Consider the following 17,246-nt stretch of genomic DNA (forward strand, 5'->3'; position numbering starts at 1 on the left):
TTGCTGGTATTTAATCCTCCTGCACACAGAGCCAACAAAGTTATTTGCTAGCAATTGTAAGAAGCTCTGAACAAGACTTACAAAGACAGTTATTAAAGTAATCCAGGATAGAGGCAAGAAAGAGTGTTAATTCTACCTGGCTTAACACCAACAGTATTTTTCTGGCGTCTTTGTGTGGCTGAAAGTGGGCAGGCACTTAGCTATTACAAAGCAGAGCAGCACTTGGCTACACAGAGGGGGTGACAGCTGTCATGGACTCTTTGAAGGACGCAGTGTCAACCTTTGCTGGGTGGATCTAAATCTCAGGCTACTGAACTTTCCCAGAAGGCAGGGCAGAGCCTCCCTTGGAAGAGGCCTGCAGTGTTGAGCCCATTACCTTCCCGCTACTTCTCCTTGGTGGCGTTAGATTCAGTGACAGAGTCAAAGTCTTTGGAAAAGCTGTGTTTCCGAAGCCCGGCTACCTCCCGCGTTTACTCTTTGTATTTTATGGCTGGCTGTCCCTAGTATTTGTGCCATTATTGTACCCAGCTACATTACTGTAGCTCACCCTGTTTACACCATCCAAGCCTTTCTTCAGCCTTCCAGAATTGTGAGAGTTAACCAGCAGCAAAGATGTTCCCTGGTCATTACCCATTCAATTTCTTCATCTTCTGTGACCAAGTGTGAAGCATCTTCAACAACTGTATCTTACCATCAAGTCTGGCAAACAAAGAGCAATTAACGACAGCCTGCCCTGCTTGTGGTCTCTGAGGCATGCTGACCAGCCCCTCAATGGGAGTTGTCCTGGAACTATAGCCCATGTAGGACTAATAAATTAAATTACATTCCAGTTAATTTCTTTACATGCACACACACACACACACACACACACACACACACACACACACATGAAGCTTGTATAAAAATAGGTTTCTGTGTGGCTTTTTTAAACATCCTTAGCATTCTGTCTAAACTCCATCCCCACAGTTACCTGGCAACAGCCAGGTATGCTCCTCCCTATAGTTACCTGGCAACAGTTATCTGACCTGCTATAAAAGGGGCTGCTTGTCCTCTCCTCCCTCTCTTGTTCTCTTGCTTCTCTCTTGCTCTTCCTCTCCCCTTCCCATTCCCTTCCCCCACCTCTCTCTCCACATGCATGTCATGGTCATGGCCGCCCTCTACTTCTCTACTCTCTCCTTCTCTCTGCCTTTCTCTGCCTCTACTACCCTCTTAACTCCCTTCCCATGCCCTGAATAAACTCTATTCTATACTATACCATCATGAGCCTGGTCCCTCAGGGGTAAGGGATGCCTCAGCATGGGCCCGCTGAGGCACCCCCTTCCCCCATACCTGACTACACATCCATAGAACATATCCCTTATCTCTTTATCTTTTTATAAACATCATATGGTGCCATGACAGAGTTTTGGGGACCCACTTCATGTTCGTGTTTTCCTATCATCGGGTTAGGAGGACAACCTTACCTTCATTACCAGATCCCACCACTTAGTTGTATTTTTAGGGGTGTACCCCTCACCCATTCCTTTTTAGTAGTGCCCACATGTCCTGTCCCCTTATTGGGAAAGTATCTTTTAGCTAAGTTGGGAGCTTCTATTTCCTTTGCTTTCCCCATTTGCCTAAGCGCAAGCTCCGGCAGCCCCTCTGCCCCTCCTTCTAGCCAGTCACCTACTAACACTAACGTGTTCTTTCCTTCACCAGCTTCTCAGATGGACCCCCGAGTTTGGGACATCCAGCACCTCTCTGTTGCAAAGCATCATTCTCCAGTTGTCATCCATTTACTGGACCCTACCAGGTACATGACCCAAGCTCAATACCACCTTTCTCTCCAGAGCCTCAGGGGACTTAAGCCTATCACTTCTGACCTCTTAAGGAAAAACATTTCTTTGCCCCATCTCTTCTGCCTTTAATACCCCTATACTAGCAGTTAAGAAACCTAATGGTACCTATTGCCTGGTTCAAGACCTCAGGCGCATTAATTCTGCAGTGGTCCCCCTCCATCCTGGGGTGGCTAACTCTTATACAGTTCTTTCACTATCCCCCCAGGAACCTCCCATTTCTCAAGGAAATCTCAAGGATGCATTTTTCTCTATCCCTCTAGACATCCAATCACAGAACATTTGCCTTTACCTGGACAGATCCTGGCACCCACTTTTCTACCCAATTTACTGGACTGTTCTACCTCAGCGATTCCGGGATAGCCCACACCTAGTTGGCCAGGCCCTGGCTTCTGACTCACTCTCTTTATCTCTCCCTGAATCTAAGATTGTACTTTATGTAGACGATGTCCTTCTCTGTAGCCCCTCTCTAGGGATTAGCCAACTTGACACCTCTGCTCTTCTAAAGTTCCTTTTCAGTTGAGGCTACAGAGTCTCACCTTCTAAAGTCCAACTGTCCACTCTTCAGGTCACCTATTCAGGACTAACGATTACCCCAACCCACAAGGCTATTACCTTAGAAAGAATCTGATTCAGTCTCTGTTCCTTCTACAAAGGAAGAGATTTTATCACTCCTAGGAATGATAGCTTTTTAGGTTCCTGGGTTCCTTCCTTTTCTCTCCTTTCTCACCCTTTATATGAAGCAACATAGGTCTCACACACGAACCTCTTCTCAAACCTGTTACCAAGTCCTTTCAAAGGCTCCAACGGGCTCTCTTTAAGGCTCCAGCCTTACATCTCCTGGCCTGACTCATCCTTTTTCCCTTTACATAACTGAAAAAGAGGGATTTGCCTTTGGAGTTTTAGGTCACGAATTAAGACCCTCTTTTGTTCCTGTAGAATACTTATCAAAAAAAAAAAAAAAACCAAAACAAAACAACACCTAGATCTAACCATCCAGGGATGGTACCTTGTATTCATACCTTAGCAGCTGCTGAACTCCTTATTCAAGAGTCAAAAAAACTAACTTTGAGGTCCTCTCTTCTCATAACCTGTCACAGCTCCTAACTTACAAAGGCTTGCAGACTCTACCTCCCTCCAGAGTTCTTTCTCTTCAGGTAGCTCTAATAGAAGACTCCACACTCACTTTCCAATTTTGCCCACCTTTTAATATTTCCAATCCTCAACCTAATACTAACCACTCCCTATCTCACTCTTGCACTGAAACTTTAGAGGAACTAGCAACTCTTCTTCACACATACAGGAGGCACATTGCCTCAGGCCGTATATACCTGGTACACAGATGGAAGCTTCTTTCTATATGAAGGGGCCAGAAAAGCTGGCTATGGCATAGTGTCAGACACTGAGGTGGTGGAGTGGAGGCACAGGCCCTTCCTACGTACACCACCAACCAGCAGACTGAACTATAGCCCTCACCCGTGCCTTTCAACTGGCACAGGGACAATCCCTCAACATCTATGCAGATTCCAAATACACTTTCCATATCCTCCTGTCCCACACTGCTATCTGGAAGGAGCATAGGTTATTTACCACAAAAGGAGGATCAGTAAATAATGCAAACCAAATTATGGCTATGCTAAAGGCCTCCCATCTCCCCACAGCTATTGGGATTGTCCACTGCGGATCCCACCAGACAGATGATGGATGACTCTATTGTATCCAAGGGAAACAACCGAGCTGATGAGGCAGCTAGAGCTGCGGTCCTTAGGGGCCTGGACTCATCTTACCCTCCCCAGGACATCCTTACACTACAGCCCACATCTGCACCCTCACCCCCTGACACTCCCCAAACTCTGTCCTATCTTCACCAACTCTTTCATCCTAACAGCCAAGCATTGTCTTTGTTGTTGTTGTTAAGACCTGCCTACAGCCTACTCCTGAGGACTTAAGTTTCATAAAATCTATCACTGCAAAATCTGTCAGATGTCAGACTCCAACTGAAGGTATTGTAGCACCCTTTTTCCTACACATCAGGCTAGAGGTTCCTTTTCTGGAACTGACTGGCAACTTGACTTTACCCACATGCCCACTGTCAAATTGCTAAGTAACTCTTAGTCTTGGTGGACACCTTCTTGGGGTTGGTGGAGGCATTTCCCACAACTAACAAAAGGGCTCAGACAGTCTCTGATCTCCTCCGAGAGAGCATCCTCTGATTTGGTGTTCCAGCCTCCCCCGTAGTCAGACAATGCTCCTGAATTTACTTCCCAGATTTCTCAAATTCTATCTAAGGCCCTAGACATCCCCTGGCATTTTCACATTCCCTACCACCCTCAGTCTTCAGGTAAGGTAGGAAGAACTAACCACACTTTAAAAATCACTTCTGCTGAGCTGTCACAAGAACTTCACCTTGACCCGGTAAAACTCCTACCTCTGGCTCTTTTCAGGTTACGAGCTCTCCCCAAGCGACCTCTCCTCATCTTGCCCTTTGAATTCATGTATGGATGTCTGGTCCTAACTCCTAGTCTTTCACCTAAATGCTCTCCCTCCCAGACCTCTGTTCTCTCCTATGGAAGTTTGCTGACCACCATCTACCACAGCCACACACTGTCTCCTGTCCATTGTCTGTCAACATTGGACACCAAGTCCTTCTATCCCCTCCAGATCATCGGTCCTCACCCCTCTCTCCCAAATGGCAGTCCCCTTTTAAGGTGATTCTCGTGACCCCTACAGCTGCTAAACTCGAGGGACTCTCTCATTGGGTCCATCTGTCTCACCTCAACCCTTCATCCATCCACCTATAAATGACTCTTCTTCATACACGTGGACCCTCACAGGACCATACTCTGTTAAGCTCCAAAGGATGGCGAGACACTGCCTTATCCCCAGTCCCAGAAAATGAGGATCCACCCCAGCAGACGAGCTCGACCTCACTGGATTAGACATGTCTTCCCCCTGCTGTTTGTTTCCATCCAGGGCAGTCCTTACATCTGGAGATTCCAGGTTCAAGGACCCCCCCCACAGATAACAAACAGTCTTTCCAAATAAGGTCAGGAAAGTGCTCCACAGACCCAGGAGCTACAGTCAGACAGACAGAATTTCAGGGAATGTGAGGCCTCCAGTTCTGGGATTTTCGAAAACCCTGTAACGCCTTTTCTAGTCCTCCTCCTGGTGTTACGGTTTGCTCCCTGCCTCATTAGTCTTATTTCTACATCCCTTTAACAACAAAAACAAAACATGTCTAACCAAACTATGAATCAGTTCCTGTTATAGACTTACTATTCACTGCCCACGGAGGATCCTGATGTGAATGTTTGCCAAGTGGACCCCGGAGGTGAAAGCCAGGACGCCACTAGTCAGCAGGAAGCAGCTTAAGAGACACAACACCCCATTCCCTTTTCACTAGTGCCTTCCCCTCCCTCATTTTTCTTCTCTTTATGATAAGAAAAAGGGAGATATGTGGGTATCAGGATTGGCTCTGAACCCAGTGATATCACACCTAGGTGACAGCTACCCACACATCTGTTGCCAAGGTAACTGCCACCATATTCCCAGAATCCACTTGGCTCTCCTCCCACCTTTACCTGCGAATGGCTACGTCACTATCCAAATAAAAGGAAGACCCCTCTCCCTCTCGCCCTCTCTCCCTCTCTCCCTCTCTTCCCCCCTTTCTTCTTTGCCACCACCTTTGCCCTTTTCTCCTACAATAAACCTCATGTGGAACTGTTTGGCCCGGTGTGGTCTGTGGGGATGCAGGCTGTGCTTCTAACACATCACTTAGCGTTAATGTTTCCTCCCTTAGCCCTCTTCTGCTCTACTGCCATCTCCCCCTGCACTTATCTCAGTCAGGGTTCTATTGCTGTGAGGAGACCGTGACCAAGGCAATTCTTATAAAAGAAAGCATTTAACTGGGGGCTTTCTACATCCTGATCTGCAGGGAGGGAGAGGGAGGGAGCGGGGCAGAGGGAGGAAGAGGAAAAGGGGGAGAGAGGATAGAGAGAGACACTATGCCTCGCGCCCCCCCCCCCCCCCCCCCCCCCCGTTGCCTGCTGTAAGCGTTCTGAAACCTCTAAGCCCACTCTCAGTGGTACATGTCCTCCAACAAGGCCACACCTCCTAGGTCTTCTAATCCTTCTTAAATAGTTCCACTCTCTGGTGACTAAGCAAATATATGAGCAAATATATGAGTATTCAAAGTTCCAGCTGATTAAACATCTCTCTCCATGATTCCTCCCTTCACCTTCCTCCCTCCTGTCTCTCTTCCCTTCATCCTCCTCCCCTCCTGCTGCCCATTCCTCCTTTCTTCTTCTATAGTCCAGTCTGAACTTGAGCTAGTGATTCTCCTGCCTTAGCCCACCAAGTACTGGGGTTGTAGGTATGCAACACCACAGCCAGCGTTTGTTTTCTGCAAAAGTTTATGTGGCACATGTTATCCCTGTTGATAGTTCCCAGAAAAGCCCCACTCGATTCTTCACAGTGGATGGCTTTTTGGAAGGTGACCCATGCATAGATTTCTTCAGTTTGTTGTTTCCAAGAGTCCCATGTCTTGTTATGTTGGCTCTGATTGCTTGTAGTTACTGAGAAAGGTGTTATTCATAGAGAGTTCCAAACACAGCACCATAAAAGCAGACACAGCTTTAGTCACTTACGTTCACCCCCAGTGTTTATCATGTCTTCATTTCTCATTTGCTTTTTTTTGTTGTTTTCTTTGTTGTATTTTCAAGTGGTTATCAGTTCTGTTTATCGTCCTACAACCAAGTATTCATCTGTTTGTTTATTGAGACAGGCTCTGGCTGGTCTGGAACTCCCTACAAAGAGCAGGCTGACCTCAAACACTGTCTGCCTTTTGTTACTGACTTCAGGGATTAAAAGTATGTGCCGCTAGGAGTGGTTTTGTTTTTTGTTTGTTTGTTTGTTTTTAAAGATTTATTTATTTGTTTTATATATGTGAGTACACTGTCACTGTCTTCAGATGCACCAGAAGAGGCCATTGGATCCCATTACAGATGGTTGTGAGCCACCTTGTGGTTGCTGGGAACTGAACTCTAGAAAAGCAGTCAGTGATCTTAAGTGCTGAGCCATCTCTCCAACCCCATGGGTGGTTATTTTTAAAAGAAAGATTTTCTTGTTATCTAGTGTGTGTGTGTGTGTGTGTGTGTGTACATGTGCATGCATGTACTTTTAGACATACATTCAGGTGCCTGTTGTGGTTGGTTTTGTCGACTGATTCAAGCCTGGAATAGGAACCTTAATTGAGGAAATGCTTCTTTCAGATTTATTGTAGGCAAACTTGTAGGGCATTTTCTTGATTAATGATTGATTCAGGAGGACTCAGCCTATTTTGGGTACTAGCATACTTTAGCTGGTGGTTCTGGTGATATAAAAAAGCAAAGTGGGCAGCCAGTGGAGCAAACCAGTAAGCAGAACTGCTCTGAGGTCTCTGCTTCGGTTCCTGCTTTGAGTTCCTGCCCTGAATTCCCTTCGTGATAGACTGGGACACATGAGCTGAAATAAACTCTTTCTTCCCCAGGTTGCTTTTGTGAATGGTGTTTATCATAGCAATAGAAACCCTAATGAGGATAGTGCCCAAAGACACCAGAACAGGGCATCAGGTCATCTGCACCTGGAGTTAGAAGCAGTTTGGGTGCTGGGAACCAAACCCTAGTCCTCTGCAAAAGCACAGAGCACGCTCTTATCCACAGAGCACTCTCTCTAGCCCCACAGCCAACTGTTAAGTTTATTTGTTCCATTCATTTCCCCTCTTATCGATCCCTCCCTTTCCTTTCCTCATGGGGTGTGGGACGGCGCCTCACCTCAGAGCCTGGATGACTCCGAGATCTTCCTGTTCAGTCGCCCAAGTGATTTTTTGTGTTAAATAATAAAAATATTTGAAGCTACAGTGTTCTCCCTCCCATTGTCTTCCTAACCATGTTCTTGTTAACTGCTCCCACACTCTCTGCCTTCTTCTTTACAAGAGATCTGCAAGGATTTTTTGTTTGTTTGTTTGTTCTTTTAGGCAGGATCTAAAATTGGCCAGTTTTACCTTCAACTCACATTGTAGCTGAGGCTAGCCTTCATTTCTAAACCTCCTCGATTTCCCACATGTTAGAGTTATAGGTCTGCACCTCCAGGCTGGGCTGGAAGAGTATTTTTTCAATATCCAAATGATTATAATTTCAAAAGTGATTGTTTTTGTGTAAATTACTGATTTTTTTATTTCAATCACATTGAGATCAGAGGATATAGCCAGACACCCTTCTCATCAAAATTCTAGCTGAGATTTGTTTCTGCTAACTAGTATTTGATTGCCTTTTGTCATCTCTGTCCTTTGATACTTACAGAGATCTATCACTAGTGTGGCCTGACTTATGACCCAGCAGGTGCTTAGGTCTAATCCTAGCCATTCTGTGACTATACAGTCTGTGAACTCATGCTCAAATTCTCTCTGTCATTGTTTTTATTTTTCCTGTCAGTCCTTGAAAGCAGGGTGTTTGAAACCCATCTGTACCTGTGGCCTTGTCTAGTCTTCTCTTCACTGCTGGTAACTTTTCAAAGTATTTTGAAGACATAGTATGAGTTGTGCACACACATCCTCTCATTCTTGTGTTTCTTGAGTCTCATGGAGTCTCACTGTAGCCTAGGCTGACCTGCAACCTCAGATGGCCTAAGATAGCAAGCCCTGCCTCAGATTCCTGAGTCTTAAAGTCCACTGTATGCTTCAGACGCTTTCAACCTGTCCATATCGTCACGCTAACATCTGCAGCTCCTCTAGTCTTTGTATCCAGCCTATAGGAAGCATCATCCAGCTGTTTACCCATTTACATTGCACACAAATAATGTGTGGTACTGCTGGATGCATGCCTCTCAGGTGAGCTCATGACAGTTTAGCCCTCGGGTCTTTCTGCCTTTGCTTTGTTGTCTTGTCTTGTTTGCAGAAGGAGGGTGAATTCCACATGTCATGATATTTGATTTGATTTTCTGCACTGAATTTAACTGGGCTTGGCATCATTTCTTTCAGCAGTTGTTCAGGTTACTTTCTAATAATGATTCCACATTATGAGTGGTAATAATTAACTATTATTAATTATTTATTATCATGTGTATGTGCTCTTATCTTATCCTTAGAAAGCCCACAATAAATTAATTTAAATTTTAATGACAATTTTAGTGTGTGTGTATGCATGAGTATGTATGTGTATGTATGTGTATGTATATGTATGCATGTGGTGGTGTGAGTATGAATATATATGTGTGTATATGTATATGTGAGTATATGTACGTATGCATGAACATATGTGTCTGTGTATGAATGTGTGTATATATATGTGTATGTGTGTGTCTATATGTGTATGAATGTTTATGTAGGGGGGTAGGGGGTGGGAATGCAGGTGCTGGGTATGGGACCTGGGCCTTGCATATGCTAGACAAGTGCTCTGCCACTGAGCTGCATTCTCAGTCCATCAAACTTCTCTTTTGTTTCATATTTTTAAAAGGATAGCAATGTGGGGAGCTAGCTCAGACAGTCAGTGCTCACTGCACAAGCATGAGGAACTAAGTCCTGATTCCTAGCACCTATCTAAGAGTCGGTGTGGCAGCATGCCTCTGTGACTATGCACTGGAGGGGCAGGGACTGGAAGATGCCTGGAGCTCTATGTCCAGCTAGTCTATCTGAATTGGTAAGTTTCAATTCAGACGGCAAGATATTGAGGGAGATACCCAGGGTCAAGCTATGGCCTCCACATGTATCTATGAAAATGGGCATACACAACCTTTCCCCCCTTAAAGAAGACAGCATGTGATGTCTTGGCCTTCGCTGTTTCTCCAACTCTCTGCCCGTTGTCCATGTCTGAGTCTCTGTGTTAATTCCCATCTATCATAAGGAGATGCTTGTCGGATGAGGGCTGAGCATTGCTCTGCTCTGTGGGTGTAGCGATATGTCCTTAGAAATCCTTTTACTGCTATGTTCATTTAATAGTAGGGTTTTCCATGATCTATACCTAGCCTCAGGTTCCTGGTCTCATTAACAGTGTCAGTTATGGGCTCCATCTCACGGAGCAGGTCTTAGAAAAAAATGTGATTAGTAACTCCTGGGGCATTTGTGTTCAGTTGCACCAAGGGCAAATATTATAGGCAGGTCATGATTGTAGCTTGCAGGGTTTGTAGCTGGGTAAGATTGATGACTGTTGCCCTTCTCTGGTAGCGTCTATAGCACCTTTCAGCACTGTGGACACAGGGGCAAAGCTCCTAGTTGGACACCAGCTAGATTTTTCCATGTTCTATGATATAAGTAGATGATATCTTCAGTAGAAAGGTCTTACCATGAGGTGTTGGAGAGTAACCAATGGTACAGACAAAAGCCGGTAGTGTTTGGGAGTGGGTCTATGAGAGCCCTTTGGACAATAGATGTGATCCTTCCAATAGTGGGCGTTTTGTTTAGTAGCATAAAATGTCAAGCTGTAGCATTATTGCTCTTTATATATGTATATATTGTAGGAAGTGTCTATAGTAGTAGGTTCCATATGGTTTTAAAGGCCTTTAGTGTTACTTATTTCTCTCTATATTCCCTCCTCTACCCTGCCCTCCCATCTCCCTCTCCATTCAATCCTACTGTCCTAACTTCCCCATTATCCCTTTATAAAGCTATAATCTATTTCCCTAAGGAGATGCCCTCCCCTACCCCCTGGTCTCTTACAGGCTACGTATCTTCTACGGGTATTTTAAGTATAATGCACATATCTGAAGCTTAAAAGCTGACATCTGCATATAAAAGAGAATATGACATTTGTCTGGGTTACCTCATTTGCAATGATGGTTTCTAACTCCATCCTTTACATATATATATATATATATATATATATATATATATATATATATATATATATAATATTTACCTATATATTATATTTACCTATATATATTATATTTACATATATATATATTATATTTACATATATATATATTATAGTATATACCACATTTATATTGTCCATTCATCAGTTGATGGACATGTAGATTGTTTCCAGTTTCTGGTTATTATGAATGAGCATAGTTGAACAAGTGTCTCTGCAGGAAGATAGAGTCCTTTGGTGTATGCCCGGGAGTGGTGGTTGGATATAGCAGTAGATCTCTCACCAGCTTCCTGAGGAGCCTTCACACTGGTTTCCATAGTGGCAACCAGTTTGCAAAAATAATTTTTTTTTGAGACAGTCTTACCTTGTAATCCAGACTGGCCTCAAAGTTGTGATCCTCCTGCTTCAACTTCCTGGGTGCTGAGGTGGGTACCACTATACCACTTCCTTTGTAGACCAGCTAAAATAACAAAAATTCAAATTCTTAAGTGATATAAGAAGTCTATATTTAAGATTTTTCTTTAAAACATTACAAAACTTTATACTTATAATGTTTCTCTCCCCCCCTCCCCCTTTGGGTTCTTTAGGTGGGAAAACACTAAAATAGCTCACTTCAGGTAATTTTGGCTCTAGCAATGGAGGAAGTTGTTATTACAGAGATGAGTGGACTGGCTGGCTTATAAAGATAGAGCCTGGGAGGAGATGGCTTCTGACCATCTGGCCCCGCTCAGGGCGGGGCAGATGGCGGTCTTGGGCTATAAGGTTGAATGCCTGAATGTGGACTCTGTCTGAGGCAGGGTCTCACTGTGTAGCCCAACCTAGGCTTGGACTCAAGATCTTCCCTGATGGCTGGGGTTACAGGCATGCCGATGGCTGGCAGCTGCAGGCCCCTCTAAACTAAAAGGCAAGAATGGGCAGGTACTGCCGATCGATCGATCTGCCGCTTGGTACCTCAGGGACGCCAGGCTGGAGGCGAGAGCAAGAGTTGCAGCTTCAGCTCAGGACTTAGTCTTTTACCAGGTTAGGTTATGCGTGTCCCCCTTGGTGACAGTGGTCATTGCCACAGTACTTGACAGTAAGAGACCACACGACAGCAAGTCCACTGATGTCTGGAGGGGGTGGGGGAGCATCTTGGTGAGGGAGGCCTGTGAATGTGAGAGTGAGGGCTCCCAGCAGCAGAGCCTTCCTTCCATGCGCCACTTCAGAGACCCACAGGTTCATCTGGTGGTGGCTCTGAGTCAACAGAGATGACATGGACACAGAGAGCATCATACACCTGGGCCTGTCCTCAGTCTCCTTGGGTCTCTATCATATCTGAACATTAGATGCCATGCAAAACACCTTCAAAACATTAAATGGCAAGGTCAGGAAAGCCTCAGGCGGGGCTAATTTGTGAGCTTGGCTGTCACAATGATGAATTTGGGACAGATTAACCCTTGGGCTCAGTCCCCCACCCCCACTGCCACTGTGGGCAGGGGGAGCTGGCCTTTCTTTGTCCTGGATGCGATTGCCTTTGTGTCGGACCCTGTCTCAACAGACACACCGGTGAGCCAAATGTTCTAGCCCCAGAAAAGTGAAAACACCCAATTGTCAAGACAAGCAAGGAGGCTGGAAGCAGCGCCGTGGCTGCGAGCGAGTCAGGCAGAGCGGAAACAGGATGCTTTCTGACTTCCAGGTATTCTAAGTCTCCGAAGCTTTTATTTTTATCTCTTTAAAAAGACAGCGCCGCTGTAAAGTCTCTAGTAAGATAAACTAGGACTTCATCCCGTCTAACCCTTTGAAAGAGCCGGAGTTGGAGTCTTCCAGGCTCAGAAACCCCTGGCGTGCCCCTTGACCTGCATCTGGGGAATGTGGGGGCTGCCTCCTGACCGCCACTCTCTGAATGAACAACCCATAATGGGGCAATTCTCTGCTGTCTGCTATTTAAAACAACGGGTTCCTTCCTGTTTCCTATGCTGACTGAGGCTTCTTCTGTGTTAAAGAAAAAAAAAAAAAGAGAAACCCCGGAATACAGTGGCCCTCTGAGCCTGAATGAGCTACACAGCGCGCTGCTGTACCACAAAAGCTCCTGTTTTATCTGTACAGATGGCTCTCATTTGGTGTTGGGTGCCTGGCTCTGTGAGGTAATTTCCCAAATACTTGGCTCTTTAAGCGGGAGGAAAGAGGAAAAAAACTTTCTAAGTCACGCTGGAATCTTCTAAGAAATAGAACTGCTTCTGTGGTTCTGTGTTGTTGTTTTTTTTTTTTTTTTTTTCAGGAATCTCTGACCTGCAAATGTTCCTATCAAGAGGAAAGAGGGTATGTCCCACCCCCTACATACACCAGAAGTGAGGACGCCCTATTCTTTTTTTGGTTAGAGATAAAGAGAAGTTTAGTTACCTACTGCCTACCCCCATGTCAAGGAATGGCAGACAGGAGACAAAAACTTTGGTCTTGGAGGGTGGGGCGGGGGGCAGGCTGAGGTGAGCCTGGCTCCTTCTCCTTCCCTCAGACTGAGTGTGAGGAAGATTAGAAGGTTGGAAGGGAACCCAGGTTTCCTTGAGTTGTGAGTTTCAGGAGCAGGGAGCTTCTGTTTTCCTGAGAACACCACCCAACTAAACTAAATGTCGCCTAGATTTCTGGCCCTGTATAGTTTGGTGACTCTTGGGGCTTTGGCATTCCTAAGGGGTCAGACAGTTAGACTGGTGTCACCCAGTCATTCTCCAGTATACTGAGCCCCATAACGGCTTGGGATCACAGTAGTTCCAACTTACAGAAGCTGCCATCTCCACGAGATGGCCGTGGGAGACACACACCTGGGCATGCACGCGGGGAAGTGGGATTCAGGTAGTGTTGAATGTGGGGTCACGAGGAAAGAGGACAGCTTCAAGGCAGAAAGGGAAGGAGGTATTCCCAGCAGAGGGGGTCTAGAGGCAAGCGTGCGGTTTGTAGGATGGATGGCCTCTGGTACCAGAGTGATACACTCAAGTGCAGAGATACCAGAGCTCTGTAGATAGCTGAAGGCACGAAGAAAGACAAGTGTGGTTAGGGTACCGTGTGCATGCGTGTGCATCTGTGTTTATGCATGTGAATGTGACTTGGGAGGAGCCTAAGACAAGCTTTCAAAGTGTGGGCAGGGTGTGCTGAGACATACCTACATCCCCAACACCCAAGAGGCTGAGGTAAGAGGCCATGAGAGTTCCACCCCATCGTGGGTTACGTAGCAAGACTCTGTCTCAGGAAATTTAACATGCTGGAAGCAGATTAGGAAAGTGTGGGTGGCCAAGGAAAGCCCAAAATATCATTTTAAGACCTTGAGGTACCTAGGAGTTACAGGAGGAAATGTTATACTTGTATTTTGTTTATTTTGGGACGGAGTCTCACTGTGCAGCCTAGGCTGGGATGGACCTGTGATCTTCCTGCCTCTGCCTCCAGAGCACTAGGGTCACAGCTCTCTGCCATGGTGCCCAGCACCAGACATGGACTTTCAAGATTGTATCCTGCATTCTCTAAGGGTCAGGCAGGAGCTGGCTGTGTAGAGCTAAGACTGAATGAAGAGACGAAGATGCGGAGGTTGAACAGTCACTGGTGTGTGATGTGTAGTGTGTGTGGTATGTGTATGTGTGTGTGTGTGTGTGGTGTGATGTGTGGTGTGCATGTGTCTGTGGAATGTGTGTGTTTATGTCTTTGCGTAGTATTGTGTGGTGTATGATGTGTGTATGCTTGTTATGCGTGGTATATATGTGCATATATGTGCTTATACATGTATAGTGTGTATGTGTGGTATGTTGTGTGATATATATATAGTATGTGTGTATGGTATATGTTTGCATGTGTTTGTGTGTGGTGCACATGTGTGTGTGTTGTGTGTATGTGTGTATTGTGTATTTGTGAGTGTGTGTATGGTGTGTATGGTGTGTGTGTGTTTTGTATGTGCACACACATGTGTGGTATATGTTTGTGTGTATGTGTGGTGTGTGTGTATGTGTAGTATGTGTGATGGGTATATGTGTGTATGTGCGTGGTATGTGTATGTGTATATGTGTGTAGTGTGTCTGGTGTATGGTGTGTGGTATATATGTGTATATGTGTGTGTATGCATGTTCTATGTGTGTATAGTGTGTGTGATGTGTGTATGTATATATGTGTGTAGTATGTGGTGTGTATATGTGTGTAGTGCATGTAGTATATGTGGTGTGTGGTATATGTTGCATTTTGTGTGAGTGTAGTGCGGGTATGGTATGTATATGCATGTGCATGTGGTGTTTCTGTGTGTGTGGGGTGTGTAGCATATATGTGTGGGTAGTATATATATGTGTACATAGTGTATATTGGTATATATGTTTGTGTGCATGTATGTGGTATGGTATGGGGTGTGTGTACATATCTGTGGTGTGTGTACATGTGTGTGTGTGCATGTGTGTATGGTATGTGTGTACATGTGTATGTGGTGTGAGTGTGTGGCTGTGGTGTGTATGTATAGTGTATGTGTGTGTGGTATGTGTGTAGTGTATGTGTTGTGTAGTATATGTGTGGTATGTATGTGCAGTATATGTGTGTGTGTAGTGTGTATGTAAAGTGTGTATGTGTGTGTGTATGTGTGTGTGGTATGTGTGTAGTGTATGTGTTGTGTAGTATATGTGTGGTATGTGTGTGCAGTATATGTATGTGTGTAGTGTGTATGTGAAGTGTGTATGTGTGTGTGTATGTGAGAGAGAGAGAGCTCTGGGTAGGCAGGAAAGAGGTTAGTTTGTGGATGGAGCTCTCTCCTGGATGCCGAGCTGCTGGTAGATAGGATGAGTTAGTTCATCTGGAGATCTTGAGACCCAGAAAAAACCTGCTCCAGGACTGACAGCCCCAGGACCCAGCGGCTGGACCAGAAATGTCCCAGCAGTGGGAGTGGGAGGTGACTTGGTGGGAATTAGGGGAAGGGGATGAATATAGTCAAACTATACTGTATTTGATTATCAAAGAGTAAACAGTAGTGTAGTTGGAGAAATAGGAGAATTTTAATTTAGCTAGAGATGGGAAAGTGGAGAAAGCAAGCTCATTTCTTATTTGTTTCTTGAAAAATATCATTATTTATTCTTTGAGAATTGCTTCTTGGCTACCCCAGATATTTAGGGCTTTCTTTTTCAAGATTTATTTATTATTATATGTGAGTACATTGTAGCTGTCTTCAGACACTCCAGAAGAGGGCCTTGAGTCCCATTACAGAAGGTTGTGAGCCACCATGTGGTTGCTAAGATTTGAACTCAGGACCTCTGGAAGAGCAGTCAGTGCTCTTAACTGCTGAGCCATCTCTCCAGCCCCTTATAGGACTTTTTTTTTTTTTTTTTTTTGTACAGACTAATTTTACCCCAGGATTTAAGAATGGGAGGGCAGGTTTGAGGTGTAGGGTAATGAAGTGGGGTGCATTTGGAAGTCCCCTAGGCTTCACCACCGAGGTTATATTCTTTGATCAGTTTTATTAATAACAAGCTGACTGTTTGGATCTTGAGAATAAAAAACGATATTTGACCAAGAAGAGGGAAAGGAGCAGGTTTCTGTGTTTATTTAGGGGATAAGAAAGGTGAAGCAGAGGGGAGGAAGCCACTGCCTGTGGAAATCCTCCCTGCCACACACAAGGACACAAACAACCCCCTGGAAGACTCCTCAGAGGAATTAGTTTTGAAAGCTGCTTCAGGTCAAGGAAGGCATGAGTAGGGTTAGTCTCCGCCTATCAGGGCCCCATGGTTGACCCCTCCTCATGGGTCAGTTAGGCTCCGCCTACCAGGGCCCCATGGTCGACCCCTCCTCATGGGTAAGCTGTCTCTCTCCCTTCCGGATGCTCTGCTGGCTCCCCCTGGCCTCATGCAAGTGTTTATGTAACAAACATCTGTTACTCTCACACTCATGAAAGTTTTTAAAGAGGGAAATAAGTTAAGCCAAATGGAGTCGTTATAGACCCCAGCCAGCACTGCTCTCTAACGGGCTGAACAGGTCAGGAAGGAAAGGCTGCCTGTGACGTATTAAGAATCATTATCTATGATGATTACACCTGATGCCTGCACTCCAGACTGGGCTCCCTACTGGCAGGAGCCCCTCCTTCAAACCACGGCTTTTCGATGTTGGATTTCTGTATCTGCAGAAGTTTGTCTGTAAACCAGACCTTACCTTCACTCAAGTTGTGTGCCACCCCAACCCCCATCTAGCCCAGATAGTGGTTGGGACATCCCCTTGCCTGGGAAGACGCCCAAGGGGGCCCACTAACAGCTTTGTGACTTCCTTCCTTGGCAGATGCAGACTCATGGCCTGCTGCCCTACAGATGTTCCTTTTGGGTTTATCTTGATAGCCTTTAAAAAAAAAAAAACAGTTCATATCTACCAACTGTTCAGATAATAATATTCCAAGTATCAAGCAACTGCTATTATTTTTGGCGGTGTTTGTTCTGACAGGCACAGGAAAAGCACAGGGCTGTGGGTAGGGTGTGTGTGTGTGTTTGTGTGTGTGTGTGTAGGACAGAAAAGGGCATCAGATCTCTTAGAGTGGAGTTACAGGTGTTAGTGAACTGTTGGACATGCGTGTGAGGATCTGAACCTGTTC

The 17,246-nt window shown here is 45.3% G+C and overlaps 1 long non-coding RNA gene across 1 annotated transcript in view; it reads left to right on the forward strand.

Moving 5' to 3' along the window:
- The window catches only part of LOC127665066 (uncharacterized), a 70,174-nt gene that overhangs the window by 21,783 nt on the left and 31,145 nt on the right, over positions 1–17,246 (forward strand). Inside the window, exon 2 of the long non-coding RNA XR_007973311.1 lies at positions 1,699–1,792. This is a non-coding gene — a long non-coding RNA (uncharacterized LOC127665066). The remainder of the gene's footprint in view (positions 1–1,698; positions 1,793–17,246) is intronic.

The sequence above is a fragment of the Apodemus sylvaticus genome, chromosome 14, assembly GCF_947179515.1.
Source record: "Apodemus sylvaticus chromosome 14, mApoSyl1.1, whole genome shotgun sequence".
In the NCBI taxonomy this organism is placed as follows: Eukaryota; Metazoa; Chordata; class Mammalia; order Rodentia; family Muridae; genus Apodemus; species Apodemus sylvaticus.